The sequence below is a fragment of the Hydra vulgaris genome, chromosome 13, assembly GCF_038396675.1.
Source record: "Hydra vulgaris chromosome 13, alternate assembly HydraT2T_AEP".
Taxonomy (NCBI): Eukaryota; Metazoa; Cnidaria; class Hydrozoa; order Anthoathecata; family Hydridae; genus Hydra; species Hydra vulgaris.
The window spans coordinates 52,547,918-52,569,394 of NC_088932.1; the positions used below are offsets into that span (position 1 = coordinate 52,547,918).

The 21,477-nt window shown below is 29.2% G+C and overlaps 1 protein-coding gene across 4 annotated transcripts in view; it reads right to left on the reverse strand.

Moving 5' to 3' along the window:
* LOC100200318 (sodium-coupled monocarboxylate transporter 1) overlaps positions 1 to 21,477 on the reverse strand; it is a 107,985-nt gene that overhangs the window by 63,485 nt on the left and 23,023 nt on the right. The gene's annotated exons all lie outside the window — the stretch shown is intronic.

Sequence of the window (21,477 nt, forward strand, 5' to 3'; positions counted from 1 at the left end):
GGTACAAGAGTGTACGTGATATTGAACGATGGTTTTCAGTCGAGTGCTTGGTCTTTTATTGGTGTGGTTGATTGAAGACTTTGGTTGATTAGTGGCTCTCTAGTTTTAGTAATTTCTTTTATGTTGTTGCTTCGAATTAAAATCAATTTTGTTGATGTGGCTGGTAGAGATGCGTTTTTTTTTTGCATTCAGTGCGTAGTTTGCCATGTAAGATCTTTTCGACTGCCTTTAAGTCAGGGTTGATGAAGAGTGTGGTGTAGTTGGTTCAATTTGCTGTGACTCTCAATCAGTTAAGCAACAACCTGGTTTTTTATCTAATTATCGCAATTTGCCACATCACCGAAACTATTCGAATTGCTGTAACGCCAGTGATTAGTATACACCAATTGTATTATAATACAATTACTGATTACTGGAAATAAAACTAAGTTGCAGATAAAAAAAAGCGGTTTTGGATTCTTAAAAGGTTTAAACTTTCCAAATTTTGATTGTTATTTAATGGCTCTAAACAACTTTTGCAAAGCTGTCAAGTTGGCTTAAAATAATAACATTTGAAAGCAATGCAGTAAAATGGAATTACTAAAAAAAAAATTAACAAAAATTTTTTAATTATTTAGGATAAGCAATAAAAATCACTTTAGAGTTTGCAAACTACTTTAAGAAGGTACTAAATACTCAAAAAATGACCCATCATAATGAAATTTAGAGAAATCAATTTTATGCAAAGTATAATGATATGATAATAACTTAAGAATATATAAGATGGACTGTATCTAACCTAAAGATGGACTGTATCTAACCTAAAGATTGATTTTTAGAAATTTCACTCAATTTATTTATCTCCTTGAGGGAATAATCATGTTAATCATGTTAACTGTACATCTCATCATGTTAATTAAAATGATATGATGTTTTGAAATGATTAACTACCACTTAATTGTTCAACTTTGTCATTGATTTTTCAATATCTCGAATATTCTGAACAAGAAAAATATTGCATATATAAGCTATGGTTTCGTCGTTTGAATCATCAAATACGATATACTCTCATATACCAAATTTAGCCTTGTAGTTAATTGCAGTGAAAGCATTTAATGACTTTCACAATGCAACATTATTACCTTTAAAGATATCAATTACGTTGCATAATACTCAGATTTCAATTTTCTTAGTAGATTTTGATACTTCTCCAATTTTGATAAATTCTCCAATATTTTAATCCTTTTTCTTTGTTTAAAACAAAGTTTTGTCATTTTTTTAAATCTTGATTTGATTTTTTATTTGCTGATACTAAATTTCAAGCAATTATTTATTTATTGTAGAAATCACTCCTGCTATTCTTATGGTTTTTGTTCTAACTTCTATTTTTATGGTTTCTTGAATACTATTCATAAATTTTTCATCAATATTTAGTTTGCTAAATGCATCCTCTTTTTCTACAAGGTTGACTTCTAGGTCTTGAAAAAAAAAGCAATAATTTAACTTTTTTTTTTTTTTTGATGTTAGACACGACAGCTTCATGATGTTAGACACTACAGCTTCATGATATTAGACACAACAGCTTCATGATATTAGACACAATAGCTTCATGATGTTAAACACAACAGTTTCATGATGTTATACTTTTGTATAATTTTGTTATTAATTATTCATAGACTTAATTTTCTTATCATTTTAATGAAACTTTTATTATAAGGAAAGCAACATAGATTTCTTAATGGATAATAATAATAAGTTTAAATCACTCATAAAGATAATATCTTTATATTTATTTTCTATAATACATTGAAAACAGGGGTTTTTCAGTTGTAAAAAAATAATGTCTCAAGTTTATTTATTTTCTAAAAAGAACAAATTTTGGTTTCATTTTGTTTCAATACAATTTTATATTTCTTGAACTTTAAATAAGTAATTTATATAGTTCTTCCTGCATTCCGATTTATTTATAAATAACTTTAATGCACTCCTTTAGGAGTGCATTCAAATTATTTATAAATAAACATTGATCAAATGTTAGTTTTATTGTATTTCTATTAATGAAAACCTTAATGACGACGTTATCAAAAATAGTTAGCAAAATTACATTGATCCAACGTATGTAAAAATATAGCAAAAGATGATTGTTTTTTCAATCTAAATTCAACGTTGATCCAATATATAGGGATCAACGTTGATCGAATGTATATGAATCAACGTTAACTAAATGTGTATAACCCCACATTGATCCAATGTATATGGATTAATGTTGATCCTATATGTATGGGTTATATTTGGATTATATACATTGAATCAACGTTGATCCATATACATTGGAACTACGTTGGATTTTATACAGTGGATCAACGTTGAGTTTGCATCGAGAAAAGGTAGATATACAAATATATATTGTGTAATTTATAAGAATTACTTTTTATTCAAATATATCTGTTGATTATGGAAATATATTTTGCTAATATATTTTTCTCTTTCTTATATGACGAAATATCAAGCAACAAGCAAAACAAACATGAATAATGCCTCTTTGATCAAGTGCAAGATAATATGAATAATCTTGCTAAATCAAAATTGAACTTTTTAGCAATTAAAGACACTTTGCGAGTGTTTAATTCGTCCAAACATTAGTATACTTTTGCAGCCACTAACGGTATTTCCAGTCAAGGCTGGATCGGATTGCTCGTAGTGATTCTAAATGCAAGAGATAACTTTATCAAGTCAAAAATATGGATTTTAAATAATAAATGTTTAGAAAACGTGCAATTTAATACTCTTATAGAAGTATTTTGTAACGAATGGGGAGAGCAGAAGTATACTTATGAAAATGTTAAGGACTGGTGGGAAGCCGGCGTAGAAAAAATAAAAATAATTTCAAAAAAGTTTAGTTAAAAATTAAAACAATAAAAGAACAAAAGAGAACTTAAAATGATCAAATCATTAAAAAATGCGTCCCAAAAAATGCATCTAAAAGCAATATAAAAAAACTTCACGACGAATTAAAAATAAAACTTGAAACTATTAAAAAAAAAAGCTGATGACATAGCAATAAGAGCAAAAATTCTTTGGAGGTAAGAAGGTGGAAAATGCTCCAAATTTTTTTTCGGATTATCAAAAACTGGCTAAGCAATATGTTTCTGAAATAAACGGCAGAGACGGGCATGTTAAAACCGAATCAAAAGAAATTTTTCTAGAATTTGAAAATTTTTCATAGAAACTTATGCAATTTCAAAGAAAATGACTATACTTCTTACGAATTTTGTTCTCAAACGCTAAAGTGAAGAGAGTAACTAAAGAAGAAAATAAAATATTAAAAAAAGAGATCTCTGAAAACGAAATAAAATAATCTCTAGAACAAATGATAAACAATAAATCACCCGGTTTAGACGGGCTAACAATTTAATATTACAAACATTTTTCAATATAATTAAAAAGGATTTGATTGAATGTTTAAACAATGTTTTGTTTACTGGCGAAATGAAAAACACTCTGAAAGAAGCTTTGATAACATGTATTTTTTAAAAAGGAAACAAAAACGACATAGGAAACGGAGACCCATATCGTTAGCAATTGTAGATTATAAAATCCTAACAAAGGTTCTGGCCAATAGACTCAAAAATGTTTTACCAAACATAATACATAGCAACCAAAGAGTGTGTCTTAAAAACAGAACAATATATTATAATCTAAGTTACACTAGAGATATTATTAGCATTGCTAAAAAAAGCAAGTTAGAAGCATTCTTTCTATAGATCAGGTGAAAGCTTTTGATAGAATAGATAGAGCTTTTTTGTTTGATAATTTGAAACATTTTGGTTTTGGAAAGGTTTTTACATCTTTTATAAAAACAATTTATACTAAAATAAATGCAAAAATTAAAATAAACGGTTTGTTATCTGAAAAAAAAAGGTATTTAAGAGTAAGCAGTAAGAGCAACGAGTTTGTCCTTTGTCAATGATACTGTACATCGTTCAGGCAGAAATATTTTCACCCTTTTTTAGACAAAACAAAAATATTAAAGGTATACATGTTAAAAGGAGCGAGACAAAATTACAACCATACGCCAATGACATAAATTTTTTTTTCTAATTGGATATGATTCAATTAGAGAAGTCTTAGAACTCAATCAAAAGCCACAGGCGCTAAAATAAACCTGAAAGAGGCGTTTTGTATTGGAACAAAATGGAAAACTCATTGCGAAAATGGGAAAAATACAAATTGTCCTTAAAAGGCAGAGAATAATTATAAATACCTTAATCATCCCTAAAGTTTTATTCAGAATTTCTCAGCTAGCAAAGGAATTCTGAATGAAATAAAGGCAAAAATAAACATTTTTTTGGGGGGAGGTAAAATATGTAGACTTAATAAAACAAAAACACAACAAAAAATAATTTACTATGGCGCAGGAATTGACAGTTTAACAAACAAGCTTTAGGCTATCCAATTACAATGGGTAAGCAAAATTTGCAATGAAAATATATGTGGACCTTGGAAAGATGTCTTGCTTTACATACTTAATGTCCATATAAATGCAAATCAAAGCAAACACATTTTTGAAACTATCCCTACTCAGATCAAACTATTACCCCCCTTTTTACTCTCAGCTATTAGTTAATTAGCATAGTTTAAAACAAAGGTATAGTGTACCTATAACCAAAATTGAAAAAATTTTGAATCAACCTCTTTTTTTAATCTAATAAATAAAAAAATCCCAAATAGGTTTTAAACTCCAAAGGAAACACACGTAAAAAACGACATTGTTTTAGTAGCTGATGTTACTAAAACATTTAAGCCAGGTTTTTTAGATCATAAAAGCATTGGCTTGACTGAAAAAAATTAGAAATTATTACAAAAGGTTCGCCGAAAAAATGGCATAAAAATTTTTTAATGGAATGTCAAAACTTTTAAAAAGTGATTTAAAAAATCTCCTTATTATAATGCAAAAAGGAAAACAAAATATGGATATAAGAGCCTAACTGTTTTAACTCTAATAAATTGTTAAATAAACCAATAAAAAAACTGAATTAAAAATTTTATGAATGGGAAGCATCTTTTGGAAGTATGAAAAATATAAATGAAAAAGATTAGAAACAATTCATTTTAAATCTTCATAAGAGAAACACCAACAACAAAGCGAGCGAAATTCTCTTTAAAACAGCACATTTTACATTGCTAACCAACAAAAAAATGTTTGATTTTAAAATTAGTATAGACAAACTTTGTCCACAGTGCAAACTTAAAAATGAATATACTACCCATATAATGTACGAATGCAATAAAGTACAGACACTAATTATGTTTTAGATATCTTAGACCAGCTCTACCCTTCTGAATATCCTCATACTAACAATTTTAATTTGGATATGACAAAAATGCAGCTCAGAGGTTTTTTGGCTGTTTATTGTTAAAAAGTTTTATTACTGAGATAAATTTTAACAGAGTGAAATGTCAATATGAAAATAAAATATTTACTAAAAAATTTTTATTAGAAAAGTTTGATAAAATTAAAAAATTATTTACAAATGAGTTACTTAAGTTAACACAACAAAACAAACAAGACAAACAGAAAGATGAAATTAGAAATATTTTTAAAAATTAAAGATTAAACTTGATAGCAGATGTTCGTGGCTATTTCGTATAGTTTTTAATTTTTCCTTTTTTTTTTGTTTGTTCTTTTTTTATTTTTTTATGGTGCTTGTGTTATCATATACAGGCCTTGTATATATTATATTCGATTTTGCTGTAATCAACAACTCGTCAGTAGCATCCTTCCTGGAAAGCGAAATAGTAATCAAAGGTTGCAAAAGTAAAATCCTCCTAGCCAACAAGAAAACGACTGGAGCAATCGGAGTGTGAAACCCCTAAAAAAGTAACTAATACCACCAAGTTAACAGAAGAGATGACTTTGGAAAAAGATTTTTTTGTCCAAAGAAAAAGATGAATGTTTTATGACAACGAAGCAGACACTTTGATAATCGATGAAGAATATGATAACTAACTTTGTGCGGAAAAGTAATCGTGAGAATATTTTTTCTCCTTATTTCTTTCGTTCCAAGTTCCTTTTTTTAGTTTTGTTCTCAAATCTGACTTTTATTTCGATTTTTTTTTACTTTTCTTCTCGAAAAATTTAAAATAAATGCACTAACAGAAGAGCTCTTGATAAACGAAACCATCAGTAAAGCAATTTTTTTTTTTTTAATAGCAGACCCCAGCCCGAAACCCCGAAAATCGAAAATGAGAAGCAAACTTCTATGAAGCATGTTTTTTTTGTTTTTTTTTATTTATAAAATAATATTTATAAAATAATATATATTTACAGTTTTATAAAGCTACATTATCTGAGCTTGATAGGTTATCTTTTCAATATAAATGTTTTACACTTTTTGTATACGCATAAAGTTTTTTGGTGTTTTTGATGTTATAGTTTTTGTTTTGTTTTTTTTTGTTTGTATTTTTTGATTTTGTATTTATTTGTATTTTTTAGTTTTTTATATTTTTAAGCCAGAAAAGTGCGAGAAAAAGTAGATGATTAGAAATATGATTTAAAAGAAATTATTTAAAATTATTTTGAAGTATACGATAAAGAAACATTTTAAAAAAGAAGATTACATTTTGAGGACTTTTACATACACCAGCACTGACGAGTAATAAAATTTTAAGTTACGAACGCGACAGAAAACATTTATGTATCATATAAATATAAATTGTATATCATAAAATAAGGACTGGCAGTGATAATCCGTTAATGATAAATAACAACATTTTTGTTGTAAAAATAGTTTGCAGAGAATGTAAACTCTTGGCAAAACATGCCGATCTTTTAATGAGCCAGTGTTTTTATTCAGTTTAGTTTGAGTTTATTTTTATATGTTTAGTTTAAGATATATTATTATTAGTTTAGGATTATTCCCATTCTCTACTTAACAAAATACATTATTGATACAAAATAATTGACAGAAAATGTCCTCAGTGTTTCTACGGACATGATAATTATATATTAAGATTATAATATTTGAATATGTTCATGATTATTGTCCTGATCACTGCTATTGAATCAATTTTGGTATTAATAAACATGCGATGGCATCTGCTGTTTCATATCTCACTCATGATGATTTGAGTGAGTGTCAACAGCAGCTGCGACGTTGGGTTTTCTCCGATAAAATCATAGTTCCATGCTAGAAAATAAAATTTATTAGAGAAAAATTATTTGGGGTTATCAGTGATATAATTGTTTAAAATATTCCCATTTTTCAACAGATTGTTCTCAATTTTAACATGCGTTTAGCATTTGTTGTTTTTAACAACCTGTTGCCTTGTGCTTTTGGCAAGCAAGGCTGCAGAAGGTAAACTGTAGTGTTGAAATCGATAGAGGATATTTCGTGTCGGTCCGTATGCGTGAGTGGTAAAGATCTTTATCCAAATTTAGGTCAGCGGCATTATTGTTTTTATTAAACTGTTTAAGTCTTTGTTTTTTGCAACTTTTAAGTAAAAAATTTTGTTGATTTTAGGGGAATGTTAAACAAAGACCCGTTTTTGCCTAATATTTCAATTGTTGTTTTGTAGTATTGAAACGTTTTGATGTCCCAGTGTTTTGAAAAATTGTTTTATCTTAAAAAATTCCAGCTTTGGTTTTGGTTTGCAAACTTTATAAGTGCCAACCAATACTTTGCCAACTTGCCAACCAATACTTTGAAAAGTAATAGTGAGGGTTGGGCCTTCTCCGCAACTTTTCAGTTGAAAGAATGTTTTGAGGCAAAGAGCTAGACTTTGCGACCGTCTGTTTGTATTACGTCAGTTAAATCAAACACTTGTGCACTAAGTATAAGACTTAAATGATTGTGTTTTTTATGTCAGGTTGTAAAATTATTATATTCATGTTTAGGCTACACGAGTTTTCAAACTAAGAAAGCTGATCCTCTCCATTATGGCTTTTAATATTTGAATATGCAACATAAACGGTCAAAACGACCAAACCAAACGTGAAAATTTTTTTGGTTTTTTAAAAGAATCTTCCTTCGATCCTATCCTTCTTCAGGAAACGAAATCTGGACCGTCCACTGTTAAACAGTGGGGTGACAAATGGACTGGCGAGTCTATTTGGAACTCTGGTCCAAGCCACAGCTGTTGCAGGGTGTTTGGTTCTCTCTAAATCCAACATTTCTTTAACCAAACTAAAAAGGGACACAAACGGTAGAAAATTAAACGTCATGATAAAAATTGATGAGTACAAAATGGAGGTGCTAAATATTTACGCGCCTAATGTGCCAAAAGAAAGGCGTCATTTTTTTGGCAACTTTGGAGTTTTCTCGCAGGTCACAGGACTACCCGTCATGATGGCTGGACATTTCAACATGGTTGAAAGGCTGCCTCTTAATACAGAAGACTCAAATTATGCTAGTTATCACACCTTCGGCATTGCTGAACTCGAGGTCTTCCAAAGTAAGTATATTTTTTTGTTATAAATTTCCCAACAAAAGAGAAATCACATGGCGTAGTCAGACGGTTAAATGTAGACTCGATAGAATCTACTGCCCTGATAAAGTCGCCAAAAAAATGAGATATACCAAAATTCTCACCAACTCCTTTTCCGACCACGAGTTCGTGACAACAACCGTGAATTTATGTAAAACTAGGAGAAGATCAGGATACTGGAAATTAAATTGTTCCATATTCGAAACTGCGGTGCAAAGGAAAAAAATGCAACTCTTAATTCAAGGCAAAAAAAAAGCGGTCCGATTAGTCTATTTTAAAACGGTGAGACGACTGGAAACTTTTTGTTAGGGCTAAATTACAACACATATCGATACAGGAAAGTGTGAAAAACAAAAAAACAAATCAAAAGGATTGAAAATGAAATCCAACAGGAGCGACAAGACGCAAACCCGAATTTTGATAGCATCAAAGAAAAACGCGATGCTCTTTTCTTGCTCCAGTTTCCAAAGCGTTTATTCGCACGAAACAAAAATAATCGAAGAAGGAGAAAAACCTTCAAAGTGTTTGTATAAATTTGAAATAACTCAACAGCGGAACAAGTCAATTACCGAAATTTGCAAGAATGACAGAATATTGAGGAGTAAATCTAGTCAAATGCTCAACTCCCTATCAACAATGCTGACAGGGAGTTGAGTACTAGGTTTAATATGTTACATATTATACAAATATTTACACTATAACAAAATTATGCAAAGACAGCCAAAACGATGTCTTGTCACACATCACAAAACATTTGAGTGATGATGAAAACAAACTTTTAAACACCCGTCCAACCGTCGCGGAACTAAAAGAAGCCCTTTTTAAATTGGAAAACGGAAAACCTCTGGGCTATGATGGATTTCCAGCTGAAATTTACAAAACTTTTTAGCACATTTTAGAAAAAAAATTTGAAGAACTTGCCTACGAAATTCTTTTTGTAGAAAAAAATACCAGCCAATCTATGAAAAAACCAATAATTTCATTGATTCCCAAACAAAGAGATCTTACTGAATGCAAAAATTTGAGGCACATATCATTAATCGGCGCTGATTACAAAATATCACAAAAGTGCTGGCCCTTAGACTTGCAAAGTAAGGGGGAAAATTATAGAACCAAATCAGACTTGCGGAATTCCAGGTAGAAAAATGTTTTCAAATTTACGTCTAGTACATAATCAAATAGATTACCAGAATTTAAAAATCTTCCTAGTTTTATTTTATCAGTAGATTAGAAAAAAGGCGTTTGACAAAGTCGATCGTGCGTCTCTGCTCCGGATTTTCCAAAAATTCAATCTCGGAGAAAATCTTTTATTAACACCTTATATTCAGAAGTTTTGGCATCTGTTCTGGCTTCCTGTCGGCCTTTTTTTCTACAAAAAGGGGAGATAAACAAGACAACCCTCTTTCTTTTTTGGTGTATGTTTTTGTTGCTAAAGCTTTGGCTTTGGTGATCAGAGCGGACAGCAGAATAGAAGATTTTACTCTACTGGGAACACCGAAACCTCTAAAACTACAGCAGTACGCAGACGGTTCGAACTTTTTTGCCAACGACGTAAAATCTGTCCGCTATTTCTTTAAAAACGTAAAGTCATTCAAAAAAGCAAGTGGTTCAGTGATCAACGTCTCAAAAACCAAGGATCTCGCTCTTGGGGGTTTTGATCTCAAAATTTACCGATTGGACGACATTTAAACGACAAATGAAATTGCATCTCCTTAACTTCTGATATATATGCGAGTATGTTTATATATGTGTGTGAAAGTATGTTTGTATATGTGTTTGTGTATGTGTATGTATATATATATATGAGGATGTATATATAAGTTTTTATTCTTCACCTTGTATTTTTCAGAAAAAATATTTTATAGTAAATTTACTAAAGGCATGTGGGCTTTAAATGTTATTAAATGTTATTGTAAATTATGTTATTGAGTTTTATTCTTCACGTAGTATTTTTCAGAAAAAATGTTTTATTGTAAATTTACTAAAACCATGTGGGCTTTAAATGTTATTGTAAAGGGGCTCTATGAAAAGATTGTGGTGACACCAGTCATCCGTATCTTCTTTGAGCCCCTGTCTGTTTTATATATATTATTTGTGTAACGTAAAAGTTTCATTGTAATTTTATTATTTTATTTTTATATAAACAGCGAAAAAAAAAAAAAAAAAAAAAAAACAAACGACATAGAGTGGAACAACGACACCTGTTTCAAAATTTTAGGTGTTACTTTTTATACCAGACTGAACAAAACTACCAATTTCAACTGGCTAGTAGCTCTCAACTAGTAGCTTCTTACAAGAAGAAAAAAGAAAAAAGGAAAAAAAAAACATTTATAAGTTAAACAAAAAATAAAATCGACTATAAAAATTGTTAAAAAGAAATAAATATTTTAAAAGAAGAAAAGAAAAATAAATATCCAAAAGAAAATATTATATTTCTTTAGTTTTTTTTCATATATTTCTTTAGTTTTTTTTCATATGTTTCTTTAGTTTTTTTTCATATATTTCTTTAGTTTTTTTTCATTGATTTCTTTAGTTTTTTTCATAGATTTCTTTAGTTTTTTTTCATAGATTTCTTTAGTTTTTTATCATATATTTCTTTAGTTTTTTTTATATATTTCTTTAGTTTTTTTTTTTTATATATTTCTTTAGTTTTTTTTCATATATTTCTTTAGCTTACTTTTATAATTTTTTATACGGTTATATATTATTTGTTTTTATTTTCATTTTAGCCAATTATTATATATGTTTGAATGTGCTGTGTATTTTTTTTTATTTATTTATTACAGTTTTTTATTTTTAATTTTGTTATTGATTTTTTTTTTTTATTATGTTTTTTTTTTTGCCAATAGTACTTAACGTATTTTTTTTGTATTGTTTTTAATGCTTGTTGTTTTGCTTTGATTTTCTCAGTGTTTTTCTGTTTATATTTTATTTATTTAGTCATATTATTTGCAATATATTTTGGTTATTATATTATATAACTGTGATTAATATATTTACTAAATCTTTATAATTTTTTTTAGCAATTGTCGATTTTGTATCATCGTTAGTTGTTACGTTTTGTCAGTCTATTACTGTTTGTAACTGTAACTTTGTATGTATAAACGATTATCGTACGGAAAGTTATACCGATTTAATTAAATTATTATAATTACTTTATTATTATTATTGTTATTACTATTATTATTGTTATTATTATTATTATTATTATTACTATTGTTAAAATAACATGTTATTTTAACAATAGTAATAGTAATGATAATAATATAGTAATTATTAAATAACATTATAATTATTATTTTGTTAATATTATTATTTACTATTATTGTTATTATAAATATTATCTTTATTATTATTACTATTACTATTTTAATCATTGTCATTAGGTGTTTCGTTATGTTAGTAGTTTATCCTATTTGTAAACAACCTTGAAATGTAATACCAAATTTTTTAGAAATATATTGATTGATCGATTAACAAAGTAGAGAAAAAGTTCAAGTTTCTGGGACTGCGTACTTTGTCACTTAGGGGAAAGACTATTTTAATAAATACACTAGCAATGTCAAAAATGTGGTTTCTAGCAAACGTGTTGCCCACTCCTGATTGGGTAATAGAGCGTTTGCATAGATCCATTTTCAAAATTCTGTGGCAAAAGACCACCTTTAAACCGGTCAAACGAGAGACACTTTTCCTACACGTCAAAAACGGGGTCTCGAAATATTATTACCGAAAGAGGCAATTGAAAGAATGCAAAGAGGATAAAACTCACAATTCTTACTATTTTTCAAAGTATTGAGTGGCAAATTCATTTATAAAATTTACTAAACATAACCAAAGCTGGAGTTTTTAAGACAAAACACTTTTCCAAAACACTGGGACAACAAAATGTCTCAGTACTACAAAACTAAAACTAAAATCTTAGGCAAATACGAGTCCCTGTTCAACATCCCCTAAAACCAACAAAAACTTTTCGTTAGAAGTGGCAAAAAAAAAAATTGTCGTGTCAGCAGAACTTTGTTGGAACAGGTCAACAAAATCAACAATGCCGTGGACCCAGATTTGGAAAAAAAACTTTACCTCCTACGCATGCAGACCAACACAAAATATTCTATTCCGATTTCTTTATAACAGCCTACCTTCTGTTGTCTTGCTTGCCAAAAGCACAAGGCAAATTATCATTAAAAACAACAAATGTAGAACTTGCGGAAAAAATGATGAAAATCTGCTCATCTTTGCCTACTGTCCTCCTTCTGTTACAATATGGGAATACTTTAAATATGTACTTTATAACTCCTTGACATCCCAAAACAACTTTTTTCCAATAAATTCGATATTTTTTTTTTTTTTTTTTAGGTGCCCCAAGAAGTCCAAACGGTCTTGTCACAGAGCACCGCGGAAGGGCATTTAACCAGGAAGTTCACGCCTCCTTCCTTACCGTGAAGCGAAAACATGCCCAGAGCTCGTTTCGAACCTGGATCTCCAGCTTATAAAGCAAGTGCTCTAACGACTGCGCCACGGCCGCATATTTTTGATTGAAAGGCTAGCAGTAACAGTATCGAAAACAGTCAAACTGATTAATCTCAAAAAGCGAATTTCTGGAATTACATCGAAATTGAGAATAACATCGAAATTGTAAATAAAGGAATAGTATCGAAAATCCGAAAAACAGAATAGTCTCGAAATGGTGAAAAAAGGAATAATATCGAAAAGGGACTTTTCGGAATAATATCGAAAAAAAGATTATATTTGGATATTAATAATTTTAACAACAAATATCTATATTGTTGACATTACAAAAAAATATCTATATTGTTGACATTACAAAAAACATGAAAAATACTCTTTATACTAAAATGAAACCAAAATCTGTTGAAATAAAAAAAACTTTGAATTTTAAACTTTTCCAGTAAAAAAAATGTACTGTAGATACATGGTATTATCCAATGCTAGTTTCGCGGTTTTGCTCTATCCCCGACGATATGTATGTTTGAACACTTTCCTACTCAATTACAAAATCATGCAGAATCTTTTTGGTTTGGTTTTTGAAGAACTTAAAAAAGAATAAAGTAGAAATCACAAAATACTAATATGTATGCATTATTTTAGTATGTACTTCCATGCATTTAAAGCATACATTATAACACCATTAAAAATTATTTGGAAAAATTTTCCCTTGCTTTCTTCATTGAAAGCACATTCTGGTAATATTGACACAATATAATATGCCAAATCATTACTCCAAATTGGCTAAAAATGTTGCAAAGAATCTGTTTAATATCTAATGAAATTTATTTACAGAAATATACAGAATACTCTGAGCTTTGAACTAGAAAAACTTAAGTCTGAACTTTTCAAAAAGGGCATATGATAGAAAATTGTCTCAGTTGTAAAAATGTATAGTAATTTATTGAGAAATGAAACCATTAAAACTATGACTATCTTTTAAAATTACTAGCATGATTTTGCAATCATGCAAGTAATTTTAAAAGATTTAATAGATTGCTATCAGAGGATAAAAATAACTTTAAAAAAGTTTATTTTATGGATTTGTTGACTTACATTAAACTTTAAACGATAAGCGATAAACTGTCCAGACTTCCCCCATTTGAGTATACTATGTTCAAAGATGATGTTACAGTTAAACAGGCAAGTATTTTAAAAGTAGATTTATAAAAAATCTCAAATCTTGCAAATAAAGTGTTGAATCCAGGAAAATTCAAATAAAATGATAAAAACCTAAATTTTAAACAGCTATATTGTGCATTGAGGATAATCTGTGTGCTCCTTTGCAGTTGTGAAATAGTATTCTTATTTAAAGGTCTTTTGAGTTACGATTATAACTGTGTCGATAACTTAGGTCAGTATCAATAGATGAGTGGCATTAACTTTTGGTTACTTAAAAGATATTTCGTTGTGAGTTACCAAATTTTTATTTAAAGAATGACGACTTTAAATAAATTAACAATTTAATATATAAATTCAACAAATTTTTGACTCCAGTTATCCTGTTTAAAAATTTACCTATAAAAAGTAGTAGAGAAGTCATCTTCCACATCACAGGTTAAAAGGAAATGTTAACAGATAAACAATATATTTGTATTATGTTTATAAATCTTTTTTCTTATGTTTGTAAATCTTTTTCAATTTACCAAGCAACCAAGATCTTGTTTGCAGGAAGGAGACTTTACTTTTAATGTTATTATCAATACTGTTTTGTCATTCTGAACAACTGCTCAGTTTGTTTTGAATTTATTTTGCGTAATAAAAACTTACTTTGTCCTGAGCATGTGATACATAGATGAGAGTTAAGGACTGAAAAGAAAAGAGAAGGGGCAGTGACCACATACTCATTTCAATAATGAAAGATAAACACCACGGGGATTCAATCCCGAAGCCATTCGCCTAGAACTAAAGGCATTAGATAATCGAGCTTCAACAAGTGTTTCGGAATAATAGTGCTAATAACACAAAAATATTCAGTAATAATACTAGGAGAGAATATTTTATAAAAATAGAAAAGAATTGGATTAACATATTGCGCTCTAAGCATTGTACTTTTGCTGAAAAAAAAAATAAAACATGTAAGGTTACAGATAATAGTGAGGGTCACTGTGTACTTTGTGTGCACAAGCGTGTTGGGCCAAATTTTTGCTTTTAATTTGTTTTTAGATTAAAACTAAGAAGAAAAATTTTTCACATTTAGGGCCAGGACCCATGACGTCAAACTTAGTAGAGCCAGCAAAAAAAAAAAATTAGGAAACGAAATAAAAACCTCTATAATCAGAAAGAGCTCGTCAAGCAAAACAAAAAATATGCAAAAACCATATGCTGAAAATATTTTCTTCCCAAGAATAACATTTAATAGATTATATAAAACACAGACCCAGATTTTACAGACCAGCGCAAAAAAGCTTTAAAAATGGTTCTTTCATCCTAAATTGGCCATATTTCATTTATTTTTTTTTTTATATATATATTTTTTCATATCATATATTTATTTTTCATATCATATATTTTTCATACCATATATCACATATATCATATATATATTCATATATTTTCATATCATATATTTATGATTCATTTTGTTTGAAGAGTTGTTATTGATATGAGTTTTCTATTAAAAGCAATTAGATAATAAATATATGTATAAAAAAATTTTTTAGTTTGATTTTTCGTGATAAATGTTCAGTAACAAATGTTTTACAAAACTTCTCTCAAAATGCAAAAAAAAAATTTTTGTTTAATTTTAGTTCTATGAAGTATTTTTGCATATTTTGACGTTTGTTCACCTATTTGTTTTTATGTCAGCCTATTTAATTTATCAAAGATAGTTAAAATCTCGCAACCTTAAATAAAATACAGTTTTCAGTAACTACTTTTAAATTGCTCTCGGTATCAATATTAGAAGTAACAAAATTATATTTTCTGGTCCGAAATTCATTCATACGTTGGGGGTGTTGTTTTAATGAGCTTTCTAAATAAAGTTTATTTATAGGCTGATTCATGTGCTTTCCAAATAAAAATTTTAATTTAATGCTGTATGTCCGCATGTATCAGCTTTTGTAAGAACTGTGTCATCTTCACTAACTTTTATATATTTGCTAATGGTTTTCAAAAAGTCAAATACAACATGGTGTTTACGAGGTTTGAAGTTGTAATTATTACATAAGTCTTTATTTGCTCTCGCTATTGCATGCACTGTGTTTGTAAATCTATAGCAGTATATGTAACTAAAATCTATGCAACCGTGGTGTAGTGGTCAAGCATTCGGATTCAAACCGCAAAGTCTTGGATTCGATTCTAGGCATGACACAAAAACACTTCCGCTGAGGTTGTAGACGGAGAACCATGGTATTCTCCATGTGGCGGTGCTCTGTGATAAAAGCAATCGGACTTCTTATCAATGAACTTTAGATCATCCAGTCGACAATTTTATATGTTTTTGTTCAGTCAATCAGCATATTTGGGTCTATTAGTTTAATTCCACTTTCCAAACAATTAGATCAGTCTGCAAATTTGGACCGAAAACCAAGAACATTTTTTTTAGTAGGCAAAAATACTCATGGCACTTTTTTACTTATTTTTTTACCTACTCACCCTTGCCCTTGCTGGAAGCTGTTCAATTAGAGGAGTAACTTGATACAAACTTATGTTTTTATATTTGAAAAATCTTATTATTGAACCAAACTTTTTCAATAACCTTTATGTCAATGATGTTTTCAAGTTTTATCAACTTGTCGTAAAAAATCATAATAGAAAAAAAAACAATTTTTATAAATAGTTGATACATAACTTTGTCGATACATAATTATTGACTTGTCTATTACTTTTAGTAGGTTTCATAGTTCAATAAAAAGCCGATAATTCGAACAACTAGCGACTAAAACTTATTTTGAATTTCTGTTGGACCTTATTTATTAATTATACTCCCGATTATTCAAACATTTGTCAACTTGAACTATTCTTTTGGTCCCCTGGAGGTTCAAGTTATCGGAAGTTTTTTTTACAGTACTTGATGATATATTGTCAACATTATTGTCAATTTTTATCTTTGTTTAATACCAACGACGTTTGAAGATCAAAATTTCTAATTTTCCTTTTCTTGCAAATTTTTGAATGAAAAATTGACATGAAATATTTTATTAAAAAACTTTGAGACGAATGTATGAATTAGTGAAAACTCGTTCAGATTGTCGAGATATAAACCTAATTATATTTTTATATATATGGCTTTTATATCGCGTATACATAGTTATTATATAACTTTTAAAACTCACTTCACTGGTAGTGTCATTAGCTCCAATGATGCTGTTAGAAGTTTTGTTAAGTTTTCTTAAATTAAATTTGTTTCAAGTTTAATTAAGTTTTAATAATTAAGTTAAGTTTTATTAATTAAATTTGTCAAAAAAAAAAACAAGTTCTGAAGCCAGAGTTACTAAAACACGGGTACTCAAAAATTTTAACCAGAAAGACAGATGATAAACAACATTGTTTGTAACTGCGTCACTTAAATTTCATATATTATTTAAACGGATAAAAAATGCATTTGTGTAAACTGACGAAATTACGTTATTGATTGTTTTTTATCCCAGGCGGAGTAAGAGTAATTGGAAATAATTTAATACCGTTTTTATATAATAAATTTGTTCTAATAAATTTGAACAATTGTGCGTCATTCTAGTGTTCAAAATGTAGGTAAAGGGGAAACTTTTACTGAATCATTGAAAAGGTTCAATTATGGATGATATTGGTCCTCGGCAAGTGGGACAATGAGGTGTGTTGCTTTCCATGGACTTGTTGAATGCATGGCTGACAAAACAAAAAATGTCTGCAAGGCATTAACAATGCATTTCGTTCATTGACGGTGCAAACAATGCACTTTGGTGACTCTGTTGAAGTGGAAGTTGGCAAAGGAAGATTCTCACCAAGCTCGTCCATTAAGTTTTCATCCAAAGCACTAAAATAGTTTAAATACTTCAAATTCAATTTTCCATATTTCATTGAAAAAGACAAATTACCAAATAAGGTTAAGTTAATTAGTTTGGTAAAAAGGTTAAAGAAGGTTGATAAATAAGAAGCGTTATACAAAAACTTGGAAAATTATCTTACATAGCTTTGAAGTTTTGAAAAAGATATGATACTGTTGATAGGAATCTCTCAGTTGTCCAAACTCCGTCTCGAAGGTTTTTCTTAAAACAACATAATCCGACATAATGGTGGCTGGAGAGAAATCTAAAACTTCTTTTATTTTGGAAAAAACAAGCTTATATAGAGCCTCGGATTTGGATGTCATTAAAGCACATACAGCTGGAACAGATGTGCCCCAAAGGTGAAGGTTATCTGGATCAAAATTTATCTGATCCTCATATGAAATTGGATGTTCAAGCACTGCTGAATACTCAACAGAAAATATCAAGAGCTAATACCACTTGCTTTCCTCCATGCGTGGTGTCATGCTGGAAGTACAATAAATGTAACTATAACTTACAACTGTAAATAAAAGTATTCTACCTAACCTTTTTAGTATATCAATTTTTTCGTCTTGGGGCTGTCAATCAATTACATCAACAAATAGAGGAGGTTCTGAACTTTTTTGACAATTATTGACAAAGGTGAGGGGAGGAGGTCAAATAAAGTTGACGTCAACTATTTTACTTTACTCTATTTAATTTCATTACTCAAAAAAAAGAGGGGTCTGGGTGGTGGGTGTCTCTGAAAATTTAACAAATTGTTTATAAGGGAGAGGAGGGAAGGTAAAAATTGCCAAAAATTTGTTGACGTAATTAATGGACAGCCCCCTAGATAATTTTTTCTTTGAAAAAGTAAAATGCTTCCATATAAATACCTGAATGTTTCATCAACAAAACACACTTTGGCCGACTTCGCCTTGTTAATGACTAACATATGCCCAAACAGCAATGCTACGTTGTCCTGTTCTGCAACTGATCCCAAGAAAATGTCTCCATTGCGATGACATTCTTTGTCATTCAGAACTTCAGCAGCTTCTTTTGGTGATTTTGGGTTCTAGGGCTCATTTAGCCTTCTCTTTTTCTGAAGACTTGGGATAATTTGAAGAAAATTAACAGATTGAGAAACAACTGCAGGAAACCCACTCACAGTGTTTTGAAAAATTGAGCGCAGGTCTTCAGATGTTGCTTCTGCTTCTTTCTTCATGGTACTTTTAGCAAGCAGCACTTCAAAATCTGTTTCTCTTGAGCTGCAACTGTGAACAGTTGTAACCTGAAGTTTATATTTATGGATAAAAGCTCTGCCTTTGCATTTCATTCTTGTAAAAAAACGGCACTTAAGAAGTAGTTTATCTTTATAAAATTTATCTTTAGTGTATCCAAAATCACCAGACCAAAAAACTTTTGAGTTTTTTTTTTCTCCTTCAGTTTCACTATAATTTATTAAAAGTTCTCTAACAACATTTTGGAATATTGAGTTTCTTAAAATTTTTTTAAATTTCAACTTTAAAATTGAATTGAATTTCATTGCACGTGCAAATTAACTGTTTATTGTGCGTGCAAATTAAACTGTTCAATTAAACTGCTATTCTCCGTTGTAGATAACTAACTTCGTGTAAAGTTAATGCGATATTTAGGTGAAAAGCTAGAAAATATTCATCGAACTCATAAATAAGTTTCTTATTGAAAAGTGACTTAGTATTAAAAGTTTCTTTAGATTTTTTCCTAGTAATAGTTTTTCATACAAAAAAAAAAAAAGTGTGATCAGAAAATCACACTTTTGATGTTAATCATTAAAATGAGTTTTCGATCTTATTCCGTTTTTGTTGTTTTCGATATTGTTCCGCATTTGTGAATTTCGATACAAAAACTTTTCGATATTAATCTGAAAATCACTTTTTCGATGTTAGTCATTAAAATAAGGTTTCGATCTTATTCCGTTTTTATTGTTTTCGATATTGTTCCGCATTTGTGAATTTCAATATAAAAACTTTTCGATATTAATCTGAAAATCACATTTTCGATCTTAATCATTAAAATGGGTTTCGGTCAGTTTTTTTGTGTGGCGAGAAGTGAAGGTCTTTTTTTGCGTGGCGAGAAGTGAACGTGATAAGACGTGTTTTGTAATTGTGGAAAAAATTAAAAATGGCGAAATATACTGTAGTGCAAATTAAAGATTTATTAGAGATACATGAAAACACATTATTAAAAATTTTTGACGAAAAGTTTGAAAAATTAGAAAGCAAATTAGTGAATTTGCAGGAAGAAAATACATATTTAAAAAAAGAAGTATACGAGTTAAAGAAATCTGTTAAATTTGTAAGTGAGAAATATGAAGCAGTAAACATCAAACTCACCGAGCAAAAAAATGCAAAAACAAGCACAGTCGCAAATATTAACTCAACCACAAGATTTGAAAATGAAAACAATAATGAGATTAAAGACAAAATTGCGGAATTAGAAGATCGAAGTAGGCGGAGTAATCTAAGATTTTCAGGAATTGTAGAAGATGAAAATGAGACATGGGAAGTAAGTGAAAAAAAAATTCAGGACTTTTTAAAATCAAAACTTGGATTTGAAAAAAATGTTGAAATCGAAAGAGCACATCGAACGGGAAGAAAAGTTTCTGATGGAAAAAAGATTAACAGAACAATCGTAACAAAGTTTTTAAATTTTAAAGATAAATCGGCAGTGTTGGACAACTTTATTAAACGAAAGCTATGGAACGAAAAGTTATATGTAAACGAAGATTACAGTGAACGAACGATTGAAATAAGAAAAAGATTATTTAAAGAAGCAAACGAGTTAAAAGCAAAAGGTAAATTTGCCAAAGTAATCTATAATAAACATACTACTCGTGATTTTTAAATTTTAAAACGAAATTCTTTTGTTCAATTGCTATAAAAATATAAATGGATTCAAATTACCACAAAAAATTTGACTAAATGTCATGTAATTTATTTCAAACAAATGAATTAGTCATTGATATTGAGTCAGATCCAGATTTAAATTATTTTCATGAATCAGTTGCACTGCAAACTAAATGCTTGTATTTTTACAACAAAGAAATAAAAGAATTTCTAGAGCGGGATCGTTTTAATGTTGTTCATATTAATATTAGGAGTTTGAAAAAAAACTGAAAATTTATTTATTTTTATAGAAGAAAATTTAAATATTTTTAACTTAATTTGTTTAACTGAAACGTGGTGCGATTCTGTTGATGTTAAACTCAACTCTAATCTCTGTCTTACAGGTTTTAACATGATCCCGCTCGCGCGAAAAGCAAAAAAACGCGGCGGTGGTGTACTTATTTATATAAAAGAAAACATGTGTTTCATTATTAGGCCTGATACGAGTATCTCTGACGACATTATTGAGGTTTTAACAATAGAAATTAAAACCGGTAATTCTAAAAATATACATTTAAGTTGCTGTTATCGCCCGATATCTGGTAAAACCGAAAGCTTCGCATCATTTTTGTGTAACGACATTTTAAAAAAAGGTTTAAAGGAAAAAAAGTTTCACTATTTAATAGGTGACG